Here is a 10355-nt window from a genome sequence, read left to right as displayed (position 1 = left end):
GTCTCTTTTATTAGCATTTGAAAATGGAAGCCAAACTATGTGAAGAGTCAATTTTAAGATTAACAATGTTTTGGAAGCACTTTTAAAAGAAATCTTGGAACTGCATTTACAACTATCGGGCTTAAATCAAAGGCCTTGCCTTGCTGGAGAAGATCTGAGAGATAAGAACACATAAAGCCTCAGTGGTAAATCAGTTTGACATAAATAAGGTTTTGAAATGTTTAAATTCAGTTTAACTGAATTTTTCAGTTTACAGAATACAAAATAGTGTGTTTAACAAAATATTTCATGATATTTCACTAAGGTTTCAGTAGAGAGAAAACCAGAGACTGAGAAACATTACTTGTGAAATTTAGAAAATCAAATTGAATACATATTAGCAATTTTAGCAAAAGAAGAGATAAGTATTTTCTAGTTTCCATCTTTCATGTATACCCAACAACATTTATAATACCTATAATATATGAGACATTTTGGGTTTTATATATTTAAAAGTATCCTAAGGTAATTTTAGCATACATAGATATTTGTATCTATCTAGATATAGGTTAAGAGAGATCGATATCACATCTATAACATAGAAATCACATATCTTTTGATGGATTACTTTGAAAATTAATTCAGAAAACTTAGCTTTTAAATGTGTTTTGATGACTGCTATAGGTCTATAAATAATATTTTATGTATTTATATATGTTTTAGATACATGTAACATAATATATGCTTTACCTCAGAGAGTTCCCTTTCAAAAATATATAGAAATCTATAAAACCAACTTAAATGTGTTTTAAGGGAGCATATTTTAAAAAATAATATAATATAAACTATCATTCAATTTATTGAATATATGTTAAATTCACGTCCAATGAGACAGTGAGTTTATATTGTTTCCTAATTATCTCTCAGCCAGAAGAGATAAAGCAGACTAAAAGAGAGATTAAGGCTTTTGTTGGGCCTGATGATTGGACCCCAAAAGTCTGGGGGAAATTTGATACTCTGGGATTCAGTAACTGATCAGGAGGCTCTACTTCCTCTGAAACTGCCCACAGGAAACTACCCACTGGAATCGACTTCATCCTTCAGTCCTTCATCTCTCTGGTTCTATCTCTCTGAGCTTAGCACTGAAGGAGCTCAGGAAATTTCACCCCAAAATATGACTGCTTGGTATAAAGAGTATTTTGAATTAAAAGCCTTTAGCATTCAACAGGCTTTGGAAGGGTATTTCCCTCTATCTGCATAAAGCTAGACAGACTCATCAAAAAGAACAATTGCCTTTCCTTCCCCTCCCTGTTATTATCTCAACATATTGTAGGAAAGAGGATCAAGAATACAACCAGACCTGGCCCCAAACCTGTTTTAAAGATAATACCTGTGTCTCAGGATAATTTAATTTCTAAAGAGAATCATTTACAAGTCAATCTGTTACCCCTCATCCATTCATTCTCCCAAGTATCTATTCATCCTCCTTAGTAACCATTTATTGCCTCTAAACAGGATTACCTATATTCCTCAATTTCCCTCCCCCCGCCCCCCCACCCCTCTAAAATGAGGAACTTCTGGACCCCACTGAGATATTGGGCAATCACTCTGTGATTCTCCCTACGTGCATGGTAAATAAATCTCTTTCTCTTATTAATCTGCTTTATTGTGAGTTGATCTTTCAGTGAACCTTAGGGGGGCTGAAGGGGAAGTTTTCCTTCTTCCCTACAGCATTAAAGGTCAATTAAGCTCTGCAGGCCAGGAGGAATAAGGTAAGTCCTCATAAACATCCCCCCCTAACAGTCTCAGTCTTTTATCAACCAGAAAAGCAATATCAGAGATGCTAAAAGAGAAAAGACTTAAAAAAAAGGAAAGAGAAAAAAGAGTTCAATAGTGTCAAACATGATAAAGAGGTAAAGGAAAAGGAAAAGAAAGCCACAGAATTGACTGGCTTGAAGGTCATTAGTAAGAATTTGCTAAATCTACAATAATGAAAAAGTACTTTTAAAGGTTTTTGGTTAGTTAGATGGTACAATTCAGTAGAATAAAATAGCAAATGGTATGGTGATAGCAGGGCATTAAAAAGATATTTGGTGGGGAGAACCTAGAAGATTTGTTAAAATATTTGAGAAGTTTTAAAGAAAAGAAAGGAAGAAAAAAGAATAACTAAGAAAGACAGAAGGTTCATTTAATGAGCACCTACTAGACGCTGGAACAAAGTATAAATTGAAGAAATAATAAAATAAATAGTACCTATTTTAAGTCAGGAAATATTTTCCATGTTTGTACTTGTTTCTCACTAAGAATCAAGTCAGCCATTGAGGCAAGAAATAGATACATAACAAAAATATTTCATTTATTCAAATTCTTTCTTTTGTTAGTTCACAGAATAAGAATGCAAACTTCTTGGATTTCATTTTCCAGCAGTTAGCAATATATTTTTAAGCCAGCTGGAGGAAAAGTTATTTCCGGGAGAATTAAAATCTTGCGAATGAAAACTCAAGATCAAATAATCTACGCACATATAAACTTCACTGTATCACAACAAATGTTTTTGTTGGCACGGTAATTTTGATAGAGACAAGAGACGCCTCTCCTTTATTCTCCTTTATTCGTTCTGAGATTTTTCCCTCTAGAGATTTATATCTTAAGGGCCTGAAGCAAAAGTGAAAGTAAACTTAATTCTTTCGAGTTTTCTGTCTTTTCTTTTTCATTTTGTTTTCAGCTCAATCACCAAATATTTATATTCTGGGTACTTGTTCTCAGTGTCAGGGAACCAGAGATGAATAAGACATGGCTCCCACTGTCAAGGGGTTTATCATCCAGTGATAGAATAAATAAATGCAAGAAATAGAGTGTTGTGGGCTTTTTCATCAAAGTGCGTACCTCTGGGGAAAAAGAAAGAAGCAGTTAATTACACTGAGGGGACCCAATAAGGCACCCCAGATAAAACGGTGGTTTAGATGATTATGAGCTTCTATTTGCCAAGTGGACAAAGTGAAAAGCATGATCCAGGTAGAGGAAACAGCACATACAAAAGTAAAGAGACTTGAAATGATAGAGTGTGCAGGATGGTATAAATAATTTCGTTAGCTGGAGTATGAGATGTGAAATGTGGGAATAACAAGAGAAAGGCACCACAGAGGTAAATTAGGGCACTTTGGAACAGCTTTGTCATTTTAGAAGCCTGGAGTTTGTGCCAAAGAGAATAGAAAGCTGTAGGACTTCTTGTTTAGTTTAGTAACATCATTCTTGCAGCCGTGCGGAAGATGGATTGTAGAGTGGTCCGGGCAGAAGGAAGGGGGAGGAGAGAGACTCTTGAAATTATCTAGGTAATGTGCTCGGTGCTATATTGCTGCAGCTACTGCTTTAGTCCAGATCTTCACCTAAACCATCATTTTGTCTGGGAAGCCTTATGAGGCCCCCTTCATCTTCATCTGCACTAAAGCAGTAGCTATAGCAATAAAGCAATGAGCACAAAAAGATTATTTAAGAAAGTTGTATCGACATCCACTGGGAAGAAGGAAAAAGGGGCCATCAAGAGTTATTTCTCCTGTGTCCACCAAGACTTAAAGACACATAGCCAAACTTCTCCACTTTCTTCTAATAAATGGTTGTGGATTAATGATCATTTATTTATGTAAAAGATAAGTAAAGATTTCCTCTGTATTTCCTCTGTGTGGCAGGGTGTCTTTAATCACTGTTTCCTTGTTTTTCTTTTTCTTTCTTTCTTCCTTCTTTCCTTCCTTCCCTTTCTTTCTTCTTTCTTTTTGTCATCTTTTGTTGATGGTGTTTGTATCTAACAAAGTTTATTCTGGAAAAGGGAGTTTGGGCCAATTTTGGAAAAGGGAATTGATTTCTTTGTACGTACATTTATTCATTCAACAAACATTTAAGTAGCACCTTCACTGTGTCCCAGGGATATGAAGAGAACATGACCTCATCCATGGCCTTAACTTGAAGATTTCACAGCGTGGTAGAGAGAATACATAGGAGCCTGTACAATGTAACATAACAACTACATACTGGAGGTACATACGAATGAACTGCAGAGGAAACACAGAAGAAAGTAAATGCTTGAGATCAGACTTGACAAATGAGTAATTTGTCATGGGGAGAGGAAGCCAGACACAATGAATACATTTTATATTCAAAATTTCAGATAAATAAGGGAACCTGGCATGCTGAAGGAAGAACAAATGGCTCAGAGTGACCTGGGGAAGAATGATGACAGAGGGAACAATTTAAGGTAGGCAGGGGCCATGTTATTGGAGGGGGCTTCAAGTAAAAATTTTTAGGAGTTATGACATGATCAGAACTGCAGGTGAAGAGGACAGAAAAGGCACTGGTGTTAGTTAAGGATGTGTGCTAGCCCTGTGATGAGTACTTTCGATACGATGTATCCAAATGCATGATGCAGTGGGAGAGCGCGACTTTGAGCCCAGACAAACAGGTTCAAATCTTAGATCTTCTTTATTATTTTAAGAGTTGGGCCAGTTCCTTAAGCTCTTTGAACTTCTATCATCTTCATAATGTTTAATACATAACTTGCAGAGTTGTTATAAAGAACAAATATTAGCTGTAAATACATGACATACAAGTGTAGCTATATTATTACTATTAATAAACACCACTAGAGCCAAAATTCAAAACCATACTTGATTCCAAAGAATATATATGACAGGGGTCTAGTCAGACAGAATGCTGCAGCCCGTTGGCCGGCGTGCTTGGTTCAATAGTGGGTATGTAACTCATTTGGAGTCCACCACACTTAACCCTGAGAATTATGTGGGAGATAGGATCAAACAAACTCTTTTACTGATGGAGTTATAGCCACGAGAATGTTAAGTGTAAAAATCTCTGCCACGTTTTACCACCACGAAGCATGAATCAGCCAACAAGTTAAGCCAAAATAGAAGCAGGCAGAGTCAGGAAAATGAGAGTAAGTCCTAGCTGAGCTCCACCTGAAGCCAGCACAAATGATGAACTTTTTCAGGTAAATGAGCTACATTACAAATAATAATCACAATAATAACAATAAATTTCTTTTGGTTTAACTCAACTTGCATTGAGTTTTCAGTCTTGTATCCAATACTATACTGACTAATTAAATTGGAATTAGCAACCTAGAAGCTCACTTTGGAATAACAATAATGTAAAGTTGGAGGGATTCTAATCAATAAGGAAAAGAAGAAAATATGGGGAAGCAGAGACAGTCCACGTAGACTACTTGTTCTAGAAGCTGATCTGTTGGGTTGCAGTCTGAAATGTCGGTTCTGTGTTCTTAGATCTTGGTGTGCTCATGGCTGAAAAATGATCAGACACACCAAAGTATGGCAAGCGTGAGGTGAAATTTATTGAGAAGGAGCAAGATAGGATTATAGAGCAAGAGCAAGACATAGGTTTACAGAGCAAGATACATACACCACAGATGATGGCCGGACCCCTGTCATAGCAAAAAGAGAGCTTGGTTATGGTCTGGGTCTTGTTTTATACTGTCTGGATAGGGACCTCCCGGTGGTTCAGACATCTCATAGAACCGCTTTGGACAGTTGGGAGCTGTATGACCTGAGTCTTACATGCAGATCTCCCATGAGCCTCTCTGAAAGCCCACTGGGCGCAGGGAACTGCAATGATACCCACTTTCATCCCTAGAAGAACAGGAATCTCTCACTATCTACCTAACAGATCTATTTTAAAAAATTAAAAAGGAGAAGGTGCAGTAGCTAGAGTTGGGGCAGAGTCAAGAAATTATTTATTCTCAGGAGGGAGAGACTAGAGCATGTTTATAGGTGAAGAAAAAGATGCCAGTGGGAAGGAAAAGCTTGACAGTACTGAGAAGAGAGAGGATAACTGATGGAGACACAGAGGCAGACACAGAACGTGATGAATATTTCTGTTGTCATGAAATCTCTAGGAAGGCCTAGTGTCTCCTCAGATGGTAAAATTTAACTGAAAGTGTTCAATTTTTTTTAGTGTTTATTTAAAAAAATTTTTGGCTTCTTTAGCATGTCTAATTACACTTTTATATCTCCTCTAATCTCTTCTACTTTCCTAAATCATATGAAGTCTTATAACACCCTGCTTTCCCCCCTCCCCCAAAAAGCAAACAAACACACAAATAAACAGAGCTAAACTAAACCCCTCTGTTCAAACTAGTAGAGATTCTCATGGCCAAAGAATATGCTAGGATTACTGAAGGCATCTCAGAATAGTCATTTTGCAGGCTTTTCATTTCTGCTTTACTTTTTTCCCCTGAAATTTTGCACAGTCTGATGCACAAAAACAATGGGAAAGCGGATGACGTTAAATGTGTGAAAGCAATGGCAGGAATCCAATGGGAAAGACATGCCCTCCACGTTTGGCAGGAGGCGTGCAGGGAGGCAGTGGCCTTGCAGAGTGATGAGTCACACTTGAACAGAGGCTCTGGAAGGAATTAGTTCAGAAAGAGAAGGCTGGAGAGCTCCCTGAAATGTCTGAGTGCCTCGGGCCAGTAGCAGTATGTGTGTGATCACAGAGAGACAAAGGAAACCCTGAGATCCTCAGACCTTCTTTCTGGATCCAGCAGAGAAAAGTATCCCTAGCTGCTTTTGTGTCTGCGGTAGGTATAAAACCACAGCCTTTCTTCTGCATTAGCGAGAAAACATGTCATGAGCACCGCTTTTTTAGCAAACTTCATTTGGGCCAAAATATACAACGTGAGTTTCAAACATGAGGATAGATAAAGCAAGCCATGACTGAAGGAAAGACAGATCTGCTCAAAGGTCAGCTGGGCCACAGTATTAATGAGCTTGAGAAAGACAAGACAAGAGATTAGGAGAGAAGAAACTTGTTTGCTTAACTCTGAATCAATTAATAAAAACAAGGAAGTGTCCCAGGGCAGCACAGGGCTAGCATATAGATGAGCCCTAAAATAACCAGGCAAAGAACACCATCAAATTTAAATATCACACCAGCATTTCCTCCAGCAAAAATAAATTATTAAAAAAATAAAAAAATAAAAAAAATTTAAATATCAAACTTACCCATTGAACATCCTTGTAAATATCAAACGCCATGCATTATGAATCAAAAGCTCCCAATTCTTGGACTAGTAAACTGAATACTTAATGCCTTGAGCAGGAATGGGCCCACTCTTTGCAATAATATTAAAAATAAGTAAATATAAATATCTATCCATATAAATAACAGTTATTCTCCTGATTGTCTTTATGTACTGTTTCATGGTATTCATATAACTTTGAAGAGCACTACTAACATTCCAATATTACAACAGTAAATAACATTCTGAGCTTGTGATATAGAAGAATATGACTCTTTGTTATACTCTCGTATGTTCAGATTTGACTGAAAAGTAAAAAGAAGTTAGGTTTGCTTAGGTCAAAGTATCAAAATGTGACCTAAATCCCCACAATCTGATTTTTAAGTGAAGTGCTATAAAATCAATAAAATTCTGTAGTAGACGGTACATATCATGGGATGGAGCATTCTGTTTCTAAAGCATTAAGTAATAGATCAAATGCTATTAAAGGATGGATCAGTGCTGGACCATCTAACAGAGGTAAAGAAACTGCTAGTGTGGAAGCAGTTCTGCAGTAATGTCAGAACACAACTTCAGAGTGTGCCAAAACATCTGCTCATTTCTAGCTGGTACAATATAAAGCTTACTTTTTTCATTTCAAAAAACTGAAAGCACTTGACACGAGACTCCTCCTTTTGGGAATTTACAATGAAGACACAAAGCCTTTATAACGTAATTATGATAAAATGACTTGAACATTTCATTATTCCACTTTCGTTTGCTTAGGAGAATAACCTTGACATTAGATTAATGTAGAATGAAATTGAAGTTTCCACAAACTGTAAACATCTCCGCCGTGTGACCAGAATGATGTCAGCGGAGCCGGCGATCTGAGGCCAAGAGTGAACTGTGAAGGGATGTCCGCTAACGGCAGTTGAAGACGGGGAGCTGGTTTGGCTTTGACTTTTAAAAATTGCCAGAGAAGCGTGTTCTGTGTCTCTCCTGCTCTGAAAGGAGCTGGAAGCTTGCGGGTACCTGAGAGCTGATGGCCTCCAATCTGCCTTCCCATGAAAATTCTTGGCCCTTTGCCTGGTTTACCTTAGAGTTTGTATTGCCTCATTTTTCTTATTTTCCACCGATGCCCTGCCCTGAAGAACTTTTCCAAAATGTAATTTTTCTGTCTCTTTCTTTGGAGCTGACCGTGCAGAAATCTAATAAAGAATGGCAGCGTGTTGCCCTCAAGGATGTGATAATTGTGACATTTGCTTGGAGATCGCAATCTATTAATGCAGTACTTCTGAGGAGGCTTTTTGAAAGAGTCCCAATACAATACATTTTCTCCATTTTACAGATTAAGAAACTGAGCTGTATATAAAAAATGGAAGGAATAGCAACTGTAATGGTCAGGTGCCAAAATATTAAAGGAAATGAGAACTGACAATAGCATCTACTCTGAGCCAGATCCTGTGCTAGACGGTAGGCTATTTCAGTATGTTAATTCCAATTCGCCCATTAACTTAGTAAATTAAATGGAGTTGTTTCCATCTGCTGCTAAGTCCCAGAGCTAGGATTTGTCCCCAAGCCTGTCTCCTTCCAAAGTCTATTCTTTACCATATCACACAACACTGCCTCTCCACTAAAAAAATAAATTTATTACATGTTTAAGTAGTAGATTTGTTTCTTAAAGCATTTTATTAACTATTATTTTTATCATCACAATAATCTTTTGAGTTTAATAGAGATTATTAACTTTTTGTTATAGAAAAACAAACCAAAGTAAATGAAGACCCTGTGACCTGCCTACACAGGTTAATCACGTTATAGGAAACAGAATTGAGGTCTTTCGTGTAGCATTTACATTATATCACATCATCTATTTTGGTATAGACCCAACGCAATTAAGGCCAATGGTACATGTATAGGGATTTCCACAAATAAGCACATAATTTTACATGCCATTACTAAGGCTGTAGGTAAGAGGCACTATTACACACTGTAAAGAAAAATACAATTGTAGGTTTCCTGACAGCAGGAAATCTATATCCTCAACCAACTAGGCTTATAAATGGTATATACACTATCCAGTGGATACACTGAGAATGGCCTCGTAAAATTTAAGAATTTATTAATTCTTTCAATCAATAATTATACAAGTTTTCTTGAGTGTCTACAGTGTATTAGTCATGGTTCTAAATACTGGAGATACAGCAGTCAGCTAAATAAAGAAAAATGCTTCCCTCGCAAAGCGTACATTCTAGTGTAAGAAGTGAGAATAAACAAAAAGTTAAATATTTACTATGTCATACGGGGATAACAACAATGAAAGAAACAAGGCAGGTTATGGAGTGCTAGTGTGTGTCTGTGAGTGTGTGCAGTTTTAAACACAGTAGCAAAAGAGGCCTCACACATAAGATGACATCTGACCAAAAATATGAAGGATGCAAGAGAAATATAGAGACTTGGGGGTAGGGGTTGGTGGGAAAAACATTTTTGAAAATGGACTAGTAAGTGCAAAGTCTCGAAGGCCGTAGTGTGCTTGTGTTGTTGAAGAGGAAGACAGTTGGTGTTGGGAGAGGGAGCCTGGCACACAACAATGTCAGAGAGGTTGGACACATACATACATAAGGTCTTGCAGATGATCATAAGGTCTCAGAATTTTCTCAGCATGGGAAACTATTAGAGGGCTTTGAGCAGAATGACATGATTTAATTTGTGCTTCATAAGAATTTCTCTCACTACTGACTGTTGAGATTGGACCAGGGCAAGGGTGGAAGCTACTCAAATGATCCAGGTGAGATGATGGTGGCTCGCTGAGACGTTAGCAGTGAAATAGTAAGAAGTGGTCATGTACAGGATCTATAGTTGTAGGAAGAATTGCTAAGATCCATCAAGGGACTGGATATGAGTAGAAAAGAAAGAGATTAGTCAAGGATGACACAGGGGTTTTTGGCCTGAGAAATTGGAAGGCTTGAGTTGCCCTTTACTTAAATGGGAAGGACTCTAGGAGGAGGAGGTTTAGGAGGTTAGGAGTTTAGTTTGGAGACATGAAGTAGGCAGCTGGATGTGTGAGACTGGAGTTCAGAGGAAATGTCTAGGCTTGATACATACATTGGAGAACCATCAGCTTATAGATGGTGTTTAATGAGCTCACCTAGGGACGTCCTGTTGACAGAGAAGAGGAGGAGTCGAAAGACTAAGCCATTGCTGGATTGAGGATAAACAAAATCTGAGAAAGAGCACCCAGCAAAGTAGGAGGAAAGCAGATAATTTGATACCTGAAAGCCAAGTGATAAAAGTGTTTCAAGGAGCATTGATCAATGCTGCCAAATTGTTGCTTACAGATCATCGAAAATGA

At 37.6% G+C, this 10355-nt stretch overlaps 1 long non-coding RNA gene across 1 annotated transcript; it reads left to right on the top strand.

Moving 5' to 3' along the window:
- The first annotated feature begins 3994 nt into the window (after window positions 1-3994).
- Window positions 3995-8161, top strand: LOC123640684. The gene is made up of 3 exons (XR_006736021.1): window positions 3995-4010; window positions 4142-4228; window positions 7787-8161. It is a non-coding gene; the product is annotated as an uncharacterized LOC123640684 (long non-coding RNA).
- Window positions 8162-10355: the final 2194 nt, after the last annotated feature.

The sequence above is a fragment of the Lemur catta genome, chromosome 6 (genome assembly GCF_020740605.2).
Source record: "Lemur catta isolate mLemCat1 chromosome 6, mLemCat1.pri, whole genome shotgun sequence".
NCBI classification, from domain to species: Eukaryota; Metazoa; Chordata; class Mammalia; order Primates; family Lemuridae; genus Lemur; species Lemur catta.
Note: the sequence above shows the minus strand (reverse complement) of the source record. Positions and strands in the feature narration are given on the sequence as shown.